The sequence below is a fragment of the Leguminivora glycinivorella genome, chromosome Z (genome assembly GCF_023078275.1).
Source record: "Leguminivora glycinivorella isolate SPB_JAAS2020 chromosome Z, LegGlyc_1.1, whole genome shotgun sequence".
Taxonomy (NCBI): domain Eukaryota; kingdom Metazoa; phylum Arthropoda; class Insecta; order Lepidoptera; family Tortricidae; genus Leguminivora; species Leguminivora glycinivorella.
In genome coordinates, this window is record NC_062998.1 from 36,038,084 (window position 1) to 36,054,663 (window position 16,580).

General features: G+C 36.3%; 1 protein-coding gene and 1 long non-coding RNA gene across 2 annotated transcripts in view; one reads left to right on the forward strand and one right to left on the reverse strand.

Annotated features, from left to right (window-relative positions):
• The window catches only part of LOC125240961 (epithelial discoidin domain-containing receptor 1-like), a 242,218-nt gene that overhangs the window by 165,084 nt on the left and 60,554 nt on the right, over positions 1 to 16,580 (forward strand).
• On the reverse strand, positions 3,164 to 5,738 carry LOC125240962. Its single transcript, XR_007178700.1, has 3 exons — positions 5,568 to 5,738; positions 4,696 to 4,824; positions 3,164 to 3,212 (listed from the first exon to the last, which is right to left on the reverse strand). It is a non-coding gene; the product is annotated as an uncharacterized LOC125240962 (long non-coding RNA).

A 16,580-nucleotide genomic window follows, 5' to 3' on the forward strand; every position in this document is an offset into this window, starting at 1 on the left:
TGGGATATTGGATTAGCTTCTAGGCGAGCTTGCCTTTCAGGCAAAGTAATTACACTGATACTACGATATGATTGGATAATTTTCCGATAAGGTGACGAACCCAATCATGGACAGTTTAAGAAAAAAATTCGCCAGTTTTTGATATTTCACTGATAAATGTAAAAATTCTACCGCCAAGCGTGTTAAATCTTGAATGTCCTATCCTTCTTCTACATTTCAAGCGTATTGCAGAATAGATACTCCTATTGGTTTCTTCATAGTTAACAAATTAAAACTAGATGTTTTTTCTCCAATTATGGACGGCAGTTCTCCAGTAATGGATCCCCCATTATGGACAGTGAAATAAGTTTAAAATTTTACTTTTAAAGCCAACTGATACGCAATGAGTCAATTTTATACACCATAAACACAATTAGTTTGGGTTATTTTAACATAGGATTGTTTCTTGTAAATTTTGGTTTTGTAAATTGTTCCTTGTCCATCATAGGAGGTAGGCAGTTTTTCGGGTCCAGTAATGGACACTTGCAAAATAACATCATTTCTTTATATCTTTGGAGCAACAAACTAGTATGTTTTATTACCTTATCTCATGCTTAATGCAGTAAGTAAAACGCATTCAAGATTACACCGTGCGTTATTTTTTTATTATTTTATACATGAACTCATCTCTCTTAGCAACATTACTAAGAATTCGTCTTGATATTTTTTTCAGTAAACTGGTGAATTTTATCTTGTCTCCAAATCCTTCAGAAATAACCGAATTAATTGAAACTTCAAAATTAAACAGCTCTACAACTCTAGTTTATGGTACATAGCCGTCAGTTTTTAGAAACGTATTTTAGATACTTATTTTTAAGGATTTGTGTTTTTTTGTCCATAATGGCATCACCGTCCATTATGGGGTATTTTACCTTATTACACCAGAAACTAATAGGTATTATATTCTAAGAACAAATTAAATTATTTTCTATGAAAATATTTTAATTTGTATTTTAAGTAGTCACACTACATTCATAAACATGAAATAAATGTCATATACAAAGAAAAAGTGACAAAGGCCTCCAAGTGTCGTGTAAGGTAACGCCATCTCTCTTTGCTAATAGCTTGTAATCACCTGAGTTGATTCAGCTAGGAGGTCGAACCATATCGTTCTACCTCAGGGATGGTTAGAGGGTGCCACGAGCCTTCGGAAATGTCATAATTATGCTTGGAATTTTCGACCCTTGCCTTCGTGACCCGATGGCCGAGCGGTTTAGGTATCCGTCCGGTAAACGGAGGACGCTGGTTCGGTTCCAGCTCAGGACACTTGGAGGCCTTGGTCACTTTTTGTTTGTATATGACATTTATTTCATGTTTATGAGGTATTATATTGTTATGTTAAATCAAATGCATTGGGTATCGATAACTAACATCGACACATGGCATCCTTGTTAATACCTACGATCATTTCCCTATTTTCAAATTAGTACCTGCAGATGAAATAAGTAACCAATAAACACAAGTTTTAGCGGTATAACTCTAGTGAATTCTGTATCTCGAATGAAAAGAGGTCTTGTTTTATGAAGCCCTATTGACTATATGTAGGTAACTTATTATTTTTAGTACCAAAGATTTAAATAAAACCCTATATGTATATATGTATGTATGTATACACTGGTTTTACCAGGGCTTTACCTATTTACTGAATATAATATTCAAATATCTTTCATAAATTACTTTGGCGTTGATTTAATCAAAATCAGAAGCATGCCGATAAGGAATGATCAACGTTGAAGTCATGGAAATTAAGCCGACTAGTTTTGTTTTAAGTGGCCTCCTCAAAGACAGAGCATTACTTTGAAGATTGAGAGCACAAAGGCTTGTCGACAGCTTTGCGGTGGTGACATCAATCAGATCATAATCATATCTGACCCCAGACGCAGGTTTCCTGGGGGGCGGTTAGACATTGATTTCCGTGGGTATTCAAATACGCGGATGTTTTAAAGATTTATTTCAGGCAGAGGTAAATTATAGGGTTTCATAGAAAATTTTCGAGCAACATACAATATTTATTTTTAATGCTTTCTTTTTCAAAGAATAAATTATGATGAAAGTTATTTTTGTAGTATCATCATATCCATCAGTTCGTTTGCTTCTATATCACACAAATTTAATCACTAGACAATCACTAGATAACAAAACAAAGATCCTATCTAGCGGCATTTATAGTAAGGTACGTACTATAATTGCTTTCCGCAATTTAGGGATGATTTCCACAGTTAAACTATAAGTATATTATTTTTTGCGCAGGGCTCAAAAACGTTACCAGAATCCTTTTTTTATGCAATCAATGAGGAAGAAACTTGTAGCGAAATAACATGGCATTTTGCTTGTGGCTTTTTATTTGGTTTTGATGTATTCGTATTGTATGAAAGTTTATGATCAAAATTAGGTATTAGAAGAAGCATTAGTTAAGGTGCATAATGGCACTGAATTGTGGTAGTGAATTAATATGAATAATTTTATTTTGCTTAGGTAAATATTTTGTCTTTAATACTTAAGACTATTGGGTACACACAAAGGCTCTTTTTCTTCTCAAATATTACTAGTTTTTATCTGATAGTTTGATAAATGCGCTTTTCTACATTTGCCTTTTCATTGGAATCGTTGCGATCGGAGGATAAGCTAAAGAACAGAGTATTGTAGCCGCCGTGCAGGATCAGGAGCCGACGACTTATAAAAACTTCAATATAAGTAGATTATAATATATTTTAAATAGGTGCTGGTTTACAAGGGTGACTTGACTAAAACGGTATAAGTATGGAAGTGGTGTTTAAGGTAGCGAAGATGATGAAAGAGTGATTTTGCAAGATTTGAGCTGTTAAAAAGGTTAACTAAGTTAGGTGCTCTCATCATTGGCCGCGATACATCATAGGTGGTACGCTCCTATTCGCTGTTTATGAATCTTTACGGAAATAGCCGAGCGATAAGTAAGCTCTATACAAATAAAAGGTTGCGTTCGCAACAAGTATGAAAAAGCAAAGTAAAAGAAATATGGGTAAATAAACCGTTTTCTGAATAAAATGTATCTAATTCTCGTGATGAAAAAGCTTTAATGAAAAACCTTGGTAGCGGTAAGGCTTGCGACGCTTAATCCGTAGATTGCGTTTTTTCACCCGGCTTCGAACAAGTGTGTTTCTCGGAATCTATATACGGAATACCCAGTAGCTTTCCTGTGAATTAAAACATAGTAAGTTTTATAAACAACACTAAAAGCAAGGCGCTGATCTTATTGGAAACCAGCCGGCGTATCACGCTGCCAATTTTATCACTTATCCACGTGGATAAAGCATCCGTCACGCTTTAGCAAGTATGTCAGTGTGAGAGTGACAGATGTCTTATCCACGTGGATAAGTGATAAAATTGGCAGCATGATACGCCGGCAGATATAATCTGTAAATCGTAGAAATATTAGTATTCAACAAGAATATAACAAAACTATAGACCAAATATATTAAAACGTGTATTTTTTTAAAGCAGTAGTTATATAGTGGATTAGCTGTATTTTAATCCAATAATACTCAGACGGCAGTCGCTTTCATTAAATTAGTGCCTACGCTAATTATTATAATTAAGCTGGGAAGCTGGCGCTTCCTTAGCGAGACGTGACCAAAACCCGAAACAAACGCTAACTGTAAAGTAATTAATATTTAAGTATTTATTCGTCCGTCATAAATGAACAAGCAACTCTTCAGTTTGAGCAACTCGCTTAATAACAATCTGTTACAATTCAACTCAAGTGAGCAAGACAAGCGCCGCAATCAAGCCCTTAGCTGGGCGTTATTTCGGCATAATCTTGCAGACAGCAAACACAAACACGAGTCCGCAAACAAGTGAAAACCACCCCACACTAACATTTGCTAAACATAACAGGAAGCCGCAACTAGCGAATATCAACAATTACTTTGAGCAGAATCAGTGGTCCGAAAGTGAGCTGCGATACTTGACTACACTGTACTATTTGACTAAGCACCTAACTCAATACAATGAGCAGCCAGTCAGGGACAGGCATATTGTTCCCTCGCGGCTATGTAAATAAACAAGAGGATCTTCTACAACTAATTAAAGGTCGACGATACATGGCTCACTGAGTAGGGAACGTTGTCTCTACTCGACCATCTCGGCTGTGGTCACAACCAACTTGCCCATCTATTATTATTAGTTAATAACTATAGGATATGCTTACGCCTCACATTGTTGCACAAAGCGAAGGATGTTGCATTGCTGAGCTAATGTGTTTTTGATTGTTTCGATGCATATTCAGGAGAGGGCTAAGATACATTTTATAGACTGTTGTATTTATATGTACTTATTTATTTGGAAATGTAAAATCAATGCAGAAATAGCTGTGAAAGAGGTTTAGAAATCAATAATCATCACAATTTATTAAAATGTAATGTACTTACTTCCCTATCGTTTATTTAACCTATTTGTGTTTTGTAATAATTATAATTTACACCAATTTAATTAAATGGAAATGCATCTCTAAGTATATAATATACATATTATATTATCTACGCTAACTAAGAGCTGATCTTACGATGTGGTTGGGACATGGTTGTGGCTTGTGGCAACGCAGTAAATAAACATTAGCAATTACTAGCCGTGACCTTATCTTGATATCTTGAGGAAAGAATTGATAAATATAGTACCTACCTATTAATAATTTACAGCCGCTGGTAAGAAAGCGATGCACACCTTTCGGCATCAGCGCCCTTTAGTTCCCTTTGAGCCATCTTAGAAGTTGCATTTTGTGAGGGCCCATCTTGTCGAGGCTAACACCGTCTGAACATAAAATACGATACAAACTTACCGTTTTGTTAGGCAAGCGTCACCCTCCTCTCGTAGCTCAATACCACTTTCATAAAAACTATAGTCTTTACACCCAGCGTACGTCACATGACATGGGAAATGACAGTACCCGGTCGGTATAACCATACAGTCTGACCAAAAAGAGTAGAAATAAAGTGGCAACATTTCAAATCAATATGTGTGGGAAAACGGGACGACACTACGATTTTGCCACTTATTAATTTCTACTCTTTTTGGTCAGACTGTATGTTACATGTCATTAAAGTGTCAAATCTGTTCTGCACGGAATGGTATCGGCCCGCGCACGCCTCCCAGAGGTCCGTAAAATTGGGAAAAACCTAAATAAACAATAATTTATGAGAAATTATTTTTTTATCTACATTAGTATAGTAATAGCGAAAACCTTTCAAATGTATTCGCTTTAAAATATACTTTTATGTGAAAAGTTTTCTCTTTATCGTCACAAAATCGTAGCATCAGAATAAGCCGTAGGGAGGGCTGGCGAGAGTGAAATTTATAACCTCCGCTCCGCTCCGTTCATTACGCAGAACCCCACTCTTTAGCTACAATTACCTACTAAGCTATTCTAATGTACCTGCATCTCCCTACTAGCGCAGCAATAATACGCTCTAATACAATTTACTGGTCGACAGATGACATTTGTTTCAATATAGGCTTCCTTTTTTTGTAATTTATGATCAAAGTAGGTTACTTACTTATTTGTTTAAACAGAGCAAAGTTTTGGTTTACCCCTCGTGCTTATGAGATCATGTAAGACTCTCATAAGCGAAAGATACTACGTCTGCACTTGAGTTTTGCAAGTAAACCAACATGGGAAAACTGGGCGCACAATTGCTAATTAAATAAAGAATGACTGGCACTGGCCACTTCCGCGTCCATTGCCTGTTAAACAAGGATATATCGATGCTGAGTAATAATGTAATACTTATCAATCCAGGATATCCAATCGTCAAATCAGCTTCTTTTTATGAACTGTCAAAACGATTTGTTAGTATGGAATTACTATGAAATACTGAATGACGTCAGTCAATTCATTTACTTTATATCTTTCTCTTTGACTTATTAAATAGAAAGTATGTTTTAATATCAAAATATTGGCTCAAAACACAATTTTTACAAATTATATTTTTTGGTTGGCCTCGACGTAGTTGTAATCGCTTCGCTGGCTAAGTTTGTTCGCATGTTGTCTAATTATTGCCAAATAAAATGACTAGATGACGTTGGTGGACTAGGAAAATGTCACATCCGTTTCGTTGTTCATTAATATAATATACTTAGTGATAATAAACCTATATGTTAAGCTCAAATACGTTCAACAAAACGCAATCATTGTGCCAACAGATGTGACATCTGACATCCATGTCACATCACAAATGTCATTGTATGATTTATTGAATATTCATAATATATGGATATTAAATATTTTAGAATCGCAGCAGCAATGCGAGTAGAGATACAGAATTAATAACTGTATAAATTAATAATTGTATATGACCAATGACCTCATTCATAAAATTACCAGTTTAGGTGACAGAAGGCGAATCCAATTTGTAAACATTAAATGTGCTAAGGAAAAGAATCTTTCCGATTTTCAACGGGACACGGCTGAAGGGGCGAGCTGGTTTCGACTGCGCCCATGCATCTCAATTGTCCAGAAAGTTCATTCGAAGATCATTTTGCTTATAATAATCTGAGTAATCACAGTGAATGGTTTGACAGTATTTCAGCTAACATGTAGAGAGACTTGCTAGCTTCGTCGGTCAGGCTTCGTCTTGGACACAATGCGGATAGTTAGGCCGCCAGGTGTGGCACTTTGGATTACGTTTTTATAATAAATTAATGATAGTTTGTATTGTTTTGGTAATATATTTTCTACTCGTATACTACTCGTTTGGTACTCGTATAAACCTAAACTGAGATAATAAATGAATAAAAGGAAATAATTAGTGAAACTCTGACATAAGTAATAATTAATGAGACTAAATGCGTTTTCACATTATCCGATCCGATATCGGATGTAGGACTGATACCCCATACATTACAGGCGCTATCTTGGATTTTTTCCATTTAAATCCTTCCGACATCCGATATCGGATCGGATAATGTGAAAACGGACTAAGACAATAGATACCTTGTTAGTGTTATATACCTATGCCTATGTATATCCCACCAAAAACATTCTGTAAAAAATAGCCGTCTCGATGGAGCTGCTTGTTTATCTCTAAAAAGTACATAAAGTTCCTTACTGCGATTTCTTTATTATTATAGTTAACTAGCCTTTGCCCGCGGCTTCGCTCGCGTTAAATTCGAAAATCTCTCCACAAACTTCCTCCATTCTAAGGAAGTGGGGGATATAAAAAGAGACAAAAAGTAGCCTATGTCACTTTCCATCCCTTCAACTATCTCCACTTAAAAAATCACGTCAATACGTCGCTCCGTTTTGCCGTGAAAGATGGACAAACAAACAGACACACACACTTTCCCATTTATAATATTAGTATGGATGTTGTGTGACTTGGCCGTTGAAGTGTAGCGGTACTGGCGACAGATTGGTGCAATGGTGTCATGGAGCACCTGGTTATAAACTTCTTTATACCCTTGTGTATAAAGAAGTTTATAAGTTTCATATTCGATGGTCCGAGCTAAGGTTCGTTCGACGACCTTTTTCGATTGTGTGTCTGTTTTTACGCGTAAGTACGCGTAAAAACCGCTGCGCATAGTAGTCGACCATACAACCCGTACTTGCTCGTACGCCTATCACCCACTTGACGTCGCGCCAACACTTTATGGAAAAAGCGGGTTTTCGACAACTACCAATAAGATTTTAGACATTCAAAAATCTTCAATAATACTCAACTGTTTCGGTCGCACTCGTTCAAATATAGGATAGGATTGGTATGAGCGAGACGGTCAGGAGATTGATTGTCAACATGATATCTATCATAAACACCGTTCGAAATGGCCTCATTAAAATCTAAATTTTAAATATATTGAAAGTAATATTACTAATCATTGACGTCACGCTCAAAATGAAAGAGATAGAAAATTTGACAGTATGGTACTCTTTTGCATGATTGTCATAATTCAAAATAAGAACGATGGCTTGCGTTGTAAACAGGGACTGAAACATGACACGGGCCCCTAGCGTCATCTATATAGTTTTCACTGTATCACTTGTAATGCCGTTGAACTACCGCGTGCGTATTTAAAAAAAAAACGACATTTTTATTCAAATGACACTCTTAGTGACATCTAGTGACATAGATTTACGGCTGCCAACGGGGTACGGTATTTAGTATGGACTCTGCTGGTCCTTTATAATCGTCCTTGCTACTGTCCATATTTTTCTTCTAATTATGTCGTGCTTTATTTCGTGCACTGCATTAAATATTTTATTTTAAGTATAGGAAACTAGCCTATTGTCAGTGTCAAGTGTCAATGTCACTGTGGTGAAGCAGGTCACAGCCGTCATTGAAGATGACGTGACAGAGGCGTCGGTCCGTGCTCGGCCCGATCTAGATTCTAGCGAGACATCCTTATAAATGCAATGCGGTCGCCGTTCAAAATATATTTAAAATAGTTTGCACGTAAAACGACAACATAGACCCAGTTAGTACATGAACACGAACTAAACACGCGACTTGATTAAAGAACCCCGCACGAAATGTTCGGAAAAATCCGTTCGGTCGATTTTGCTGAAATTTTGTGAAAAGATAGCCTCTAATACTCTAATTAACTGTGCGAAGACGCAACCTTAATTAATGACTAGTTTTCAAAATATAACGATTTTAGGTTTAACGAAAAATGAAGTAAGTATATATGATGCTAATATGCACTTACTACCTTTTTCCCAAGGTTGATTTAAGATAAAATTATTTCATAGTAGTAATAATATGACGTATTATAATCCTAATTATCTAACGTGTAAATATATTTATATATATCTAAATATATTCGTGGCAATATCGGGTAAAAAAAATATTTGAAGGTTCAAGCTATCTTATACTACGATGTTAAACTGTACAACTAATAATTAGCTTATATCTAATTGTATTTACAACGCTACATTTGTGAATTAAGAATGCCATAAAGTGTTCTTAATGATGGGTACTTTATGTTCTCTTCATATTGGGCAAAACCTAAAAACCACAAGATTGCTGTTACGTGACCGCATGTACCGATCGTTCTTGCTCCACTTTTACAGGTGCAATAATAGCCCAATACTGGGTCTTCATTTTCAACGTTATTGTGTTCTAGGTCAAATGCAATCCACACATAATAAAATGCTGCGTTTCGAAAGCGCGATGTAGCCCTTATTTTTATAAATCCTGGCTCATTGAAGTTTCCATCGATTTCGAAAACTCGTTCGTCTTCGTCTTCCGCTGCTAGGTCGTTCATATGACGCAATGTACTATCTTGAATATATCCTGGAGATAGTTTAACTTGGTATGTACCAAATGTGATGGAGTGCAAGTACGCCAGGTCTAACCGTGGAAATAACGGTATTTGTGCAGGAGTTAGTGGGATCCATCGTGCTCTTCTCCGGTTAAGATTTTCAGCTTCAATCCGTGCCTGTACAACATTAATGTCTTCGACGCGACGGAGCATTGCATTGGCTACCTGGCCATTACAATCCGGCATTGTAATAGGTCCATAGTATTTATTTATGATAGCTCCAGTTATTAAAAGAAATGTGTTCAAATTCGGAACATGGTATGTCGAAATCATATGGCCAAAGAATTTAAATACATTTTTTAGATGACCGTTACGTGCCTCTACTACCCATCTCGTTTTTGTCACAATCCGTGCATAATTCGCGTCCTCAGTTGTTAGTTGACTTTGACCAGGTCTTAAAACGGGTGGCATTATTGTTTGTATACCTAATTCCTGTAATCTGGGGATTGCATCTCTGTAACCACGATCCACAATGAAGATGTCCTGTGGTTGTAATATTGGCACTCGTATCTACATTAATTACCTACGATTGTATATATTTATTGTAATTACTAATTAGGTACTCGGAACTTTAAAACATAGACTTTAAATAATGATCCAAAGTGTTTGTTCTTATTACGGAAAACGACTACGCATACTAAGTATTCATCGTAGTCTTGTAGTGTAAGTAACTTTGTCAACAATATTTTAAAAGCCTTGTGAAACGATTTATATATATCAAGAACATTTTAATATCGTAATAAAATTGACTTCGGGAAAAAGGTAGTAAGTGCATATTAGCGTCATATATACTTAATTCATTTTTCGTTAAACCTAAAATCGTTATAATTTGAAAACTAGTCATTAATTAAGGTTGCATCTTCGCACAGTTAATTAGAGTATTAGAGGCTATCTTTTCACAAAATTTCAGCAAAATCGACCGAACGGATTTTTCCGAACATTCCGTGCGGGGTTCTTTCGCCCGCACCATAAAGTATAAATATGAGTCTTCCCGGCCGTGGCCGTAAACTGCGCCTTCTAATTTGTTTACCGCGAGCAGGTGTCGCGGTCTTCTCCGCTCCAATGTTCCTTTACTTGTTCACAAGAATGTGTTCCAAATATTAAAGGGCTCTTTAGAAAAATCTACTTACTGAACAGTTCTTTTGTTTTCGTTAAAGTGGATTCTAACGGAATTGCAATCATTTTTATTGATTTTTTTATTTAACTGTAACAAAATCACGAACGAAAATTAATAGAAGTAATAGATCGAAACGTATGAATTCACGAAATTTTCGTGTTTTTTAGGGTTCCGTACCTCAAAGAGGAAAAACGGAACCCTTATAGGATCACTCGTGTGTCTGTCTGTCCCTCTGTTACAGCCGATTTCTCCGAAACTACTGGACCAATTTACTTGAAATTTGGTACACATATGTAAACCTGTGGCCCAAAGACGGACATGTAATTTAATTAAATGAAATTTAATGATAGGGGTCACTTTTGGGGGGTAAACTTGAAAATTAAAAATCAAAGTTATTAAAACTATATTGTGTTATATATCAAATGAAAGAGCATTTTATGAGCATTTGAAATATATTTTTTTTTAATTTTTAATTTTTGTACTTTAGGAGTAATTTAAGAAAATAGACAAAAATGACCATTCCCCCCTTATCTCCGAAACTACTTAGCGTAAAATTTTCAAAAAAATACACGAGATAGCCCTCTACCTGTAGATTACAGGAAAACCTATTAGAAATCTACAGTCAAGCGTAAGTCGGACTTACGAGAAAAAAACTCAAATTAAGATTTTCACTCACTGACGCTGCAAGCAGTTACTAAACGTCTTAAAATTTTGTAAGCGTGATGGACAGGTAGAAAGAAATTCATTTCTGTCTTTTTCTTTTTAGAAATTGTTCAATTTTTTTTTTCATTTGCCAAAATGACTTAAGTTCCTACTAAAAAGGAGGCGCTTAAGACCGTTTGTAAGTGGACTGAGCAAAATTTTGTTCAAATCGGTCCAAAAAAGGTCTCTGTTGACGAAAACATAGAATTTGTGGCAACGACAGCCCAAATCTGAAGTCCATTTTGCTCTATCTCTTATCGTTTCCGAGATATATACGTAAAGTCTTGTAAGTGCGAAAAGTTAACTTTGCCATCACAGTCGTTCAGGCGCTCATGAGTTCTTTGTATGGAAAAGTCGAAAACCGACTCGCACTTGACCAATGTTCATAGAACGTGTTGTGGTTTTTTACGCGGGTCCGCGACTGACGACGTTCGAATGTTTTGTTCGGAAATGTTTGAGGGTTGTTTCTTTGAAACGTCGCCGGTGGCGGGTGGTTCGACGGGCGAAGGTCACACGCCGCACGCGACGGTCTGTATTCGTTTTGTACAATAGCAACGGACGGCGGGTGGCGTCTTGATATGGAAAATGACTGACTTCACTAAAGATAATGATGAACTCATTGAGGTAATACTAGAGAGGACACTGCGAGCAAAACGTTTGCGCTACAAACATAAGTCCATTGGACTTATGTTTCTGCCTGCACACAAATAAAATGTAAAAATGCCTTCCTGCGCAACAAGATGCTGTTTAAGCCATACGAGAAAATCGAATAAAACTGACGTGTCACATTTCATCGGTTAGTATACACGCTATGTTAATCGATCTTTATTTAAGTAATTATTTCAATGAAGGGACGCGCTCCTCAAACGCGAAGCTATCGCTGCCATTTTGTTGAACGAAATCATAGATTAATCGCATCATAATCGCACAGACTTGACATGTAGGTAATGAAGTATAGTAATTGTGATTATATTCTGTTTGTAATATATAAAAGAGAAATGTTAAATTTATTTCACGTTATACTTATGAATACTACACAGTTCTAACACGAGTTGTAATCGATATTTTCATACAATAATAACCTATGATTTTCTTCAAGGGCAATTAAAGTAGGTATATGAAAAAAATCAATAATGTATTTTTGTTTCACTTAGTAGAACTTAAACATAGCACAATGTATGATAGTGCTAAAATTAAACTACTTACCCCCTTATTCATAAACGTTCACTAAAGTTATCAAGCCGATAAAGTTCGTTTGTCCCTTTCTATCACACCAATACGCCGAAAAGGGACAAACGAACTTTATCGGCTTGATAACTTTAGTGTGCGTTTATGAATAAGGGGTTAGTATTTTACAAAAAGTATAAAAAAGGTCTACACTAAGAGTGTCGCGTCTAGGTGGTCATTGGTCAAGTCTTACTCTATGACACGGTACCTCCCCACGCATGCGCCGCGCGCTGCCGGCCGGAGCACAGACTTTGTTTGGGGTGTAATTTCTAGTATGTTAGTACATAGTAATTCAATGGATGAATTGTACTTCTGTGATCTGTTTTCGATATACTTAATCGAATATATGATGTAAATTTTTCTTTACTACAATGAAAGTGTTTGAGTACCAAGTTAAAAATTTCACTTTCTTTTTGCCGGTTTCATACAAAAATATCGTTTGACTTTCTCTTTTTTTGGGTAATATCAATATTTATATGGAAGCGGATTAAGTCGCGTATAATCTTCTTCCTCTAAGAATTACAATGTAAGTATTTTTGCATTCATTTTGATCAGAGCACAACACAACAGTTCAAAAATCAGTCTACCAGAGCTTCTGAGTTCCGTCGCCGACGACGGGTGACCAAGGGTCAGAAAACCCACGCACCCGCGACCGACAGCGTGTGGTACAGCGGCACATGCGGCTCACATCCAAACATTCCAAACGCCGCCGGGCGCGTGTGACTGGCCAGAGAAACCAGGGCCTTAGGGCTAGGTGATTATCGCCGCGCCGCAGAGGACGCGCTGAGGGGGGGGCGGTACCTACAGCAGTTGTAGTTGTATGCATACCTAGCTCACGCACACAGACGCGTCCGCTGGCGCCGCCAGGGGCGGCTCACTCCGCTATCCTATCGCCGCGCTACAAGTATATCCTGGCGGCCGCGAGCTGTGGCCGCGAGTTCGCGGCTTACTCAGGGGTGGCGCACATTCTCACGGAATGCACGTTCGCACTTTCTATTGTTACTTTACGTCGCGACGTTTCTTAAGCGATGTCCGCGGGTGGAATGGCTAATAATACTTACTTAAATAGACATATTGAATAAAATAAATACCAAAAGATATTCTTATACAGATCTACTGATTAAGTCCCACGGAAAAGTTCAATAAGGCTTGTGATGTTGGAACCTTGAACAAAAATATATAAATACAGCGTATATACCTAGAAAGTACTCAAGACTTGAATATAATAATATAACATTTAATGTGAGTATTAATTCGTTTGGATCCATTGGTAACCCTATCACCGGACGCCGCGCACGTACGGCTCGTTTCTTTGTAAGAATGTTGTAGGTATTTAAAAAGGCGGCATTTCGGAAACATCAAAGCAGTGGGCCTTCTTTACTTGTGCTATTATATATTCTGTGGCGCCGTGCCGGTGTCCACGTGCGCTCTCTGCAGTGTGCGCTGCCGCTGCCACGAAACGTTTACCTACTCCGTGTAATACTGATAAAAGAAAGTATTGACATGAATTCACACGTTTCGGAAATGACTGTAGGTATTTTAAATATTTTAGCACAATATGTTTTTTGCCTCTTATTGCCTAACGAATTTTCCGCACTTGTTTTTTAGGAGTCGATAGAACACAAAAGAATAGAATAGAAGATAGAATTTAAAGGAAAAATGGAAAAATTCACACCTCCGGCAGGACTCGAACCTGCGACCAGAGGCTTTACCGGAGCCGTCGCTCTCACCAACTAAGCAACGAAGGCCTGCCTGGATGTGTGTGAATTTATCCATGCCTTCCCTCAATGCTTAAAAACGCCCTAGGATGGCGTATAGCGACATCTACCCGTAGGATTGCATCTTATCAGGCACTGAGGCCTCAATGTACAGTCAACCAATTGGAACCCTAGGCCACTCTACAACCATGTCAAAATGACAAGTAGGAAGAGATTTCTTATAATCTGATTTATAACGTCACTATAACATAGTTCTACAGTAGCCTAGGTTCCAATTGGTTAACTGTACATTGAACCGATACACTTTAGCACAACTAGCTGAACAGAACAAGTGTAGGAACTATTTACCTATAACAGGTTATAAAGAAATAAGCAACCTTCATCCTTGTGGTAAGCAAAATCTTTTACTTAAAAACGTCACATTTATATAGTCTTAAAACAGACGTACTGTAGCTTTTATCAAAGCAAGTGATACTCGTATGAATATGAATTTGTATTTTTCACATAGGAAGTTCAGATAGGTCTTTTGTTTGGACGATACGCGTAATTTGCCTATATTGTTTGCTGACATTCGTCATTTGATTATAATCAACACATGCGGGTACAATCAAAATGGCGTGCTTAATATGGAAATATTAATGCATAATTATTGTATTCGTCCGCTAACGTAGGTTAAGTTCTCCGAAAACCTACAAATATTTTGCAACCTTAGCTTAAATTTTTGTTATACTTTAGTCATTATACATTCTTGTTAAATAGTTTTGGCACTTTTTTAAACTACGGTGAAGGCCGTCAAAATTATTACCAGTTTTGGACATATTCACATAATTTGTTAGACCAAGTAGAGAAGTAGATATACATACATAGTATAACACATTTTTATAAACTACCCACAAAGTCCTTTCATTTGATACGGTATGATTAAACGGTCGATTGCGATTTCAGCCCCGAGTTCGACATTGAAATGAAATAGCGCTCTTAAGTCTATACCATACTTCCTACGTATGCGTTTATTATATTTCTAAATATGTATATATACTCAAACGACTTCACAGTCAAACTAAGTTTTGTGGAGCATAGCATTGTCATTATATTGTACTTCTTGTTTTTAATAAATAAATAAATAATAATATGCAAAATAAAACTGGCTACAAATATATATAAATCAAACCACATATAATCCCCGACACACACATAGAAAGCTAATTACGACGTCGTGTTTGAAAACACAAGCAAATAAAAGGAAAACACCGTCCGTACATAAAAGCTAGAGACCGGGGCTCAGGTGTTTTCAAGTCTGGCCTCCATTTCTCAAAGTGAATCCACGGTGCGGGCCGTATTTTATAATGACACGGGGAGCTTGTGCTACACCGACGAATGTTGCCCACTCAAGGATTAAGGGACAGGATGTTACTATTTTTTTTCTGCGGCTTGCTGACGTAACAGAACACTGTGTTTTTTTCTTTTACTTTAAATACATGTAATATTTAAAGTAAATTAAAATATACAAAAATTTAACCTTTTAAAAGTGACAGACAGGTATAGGTAAAATACCCTAACAAACTAGTTTTAGATTTTGTCCCAAACAGTTCAATTTTTATGAAAAACAGCTATTATATGTGTATGAGAATATTTAATGCCCTTCCAGAAAATATAAAACTTTTACATTTAAACTCATTTAAGACACAACTCCAACTCTGGCTCAAACAAAAAATGTTTTATTCAGTAAATGACTTATTCAACATGTAAATATTAAATTTAGTACATAGAAAGTTTTATCATAATGTATCATAAAGTATTGTTATTATTAACCAAAAATGCCATTATTACCTAATTTTAAGTACCTAAACATTTGCATGCTTAACTAGCAAAATATGTCTGTTCAGAAATATTGTTAAAATAACACCTTATTGTACCATATTTTTCGCAAATAAAGAATATTATTATCATTATTAACAATTACGATTCTAATGTTGATTTTCCGAATCATAATGGGCCCCTATTACACACAGGCGATTACTGTGTTTAACGAGCGATCTGAAAAAGCGCGTTTGCTGAGCTCGAACTTGCTGTATGCTGGACTTGCACCAAATATATGAAAACATCAAAAAAACTGATATAGTAAATATTGCATAGTAAATATTGACTATTCTAAGGTTTACAGTTTTTACAGTGCTGCGCTCTAGCGGCAGATTATAACATTTTTATTTTATACTTACATATGTACATGTTCAAGTTTAATTATGTTTTAGTTGTCTTCATGTAGTACATAATTTACTAACTTACTAATTTAAACATCTATATTAATTTTTCCTCAGTCACCCGTTGACCACGAACGCTGTAAAGTGTTCGAAACGTCGGAATGAATTTTAAATTCATTATACGCGTTTTAATCCGTTTCCATAATTTTATTTCATTACTAATTTAGTTCATATACCTACATAAAATAATTATAACCTTAAACCTTTACTATACAATGTATAATTCAT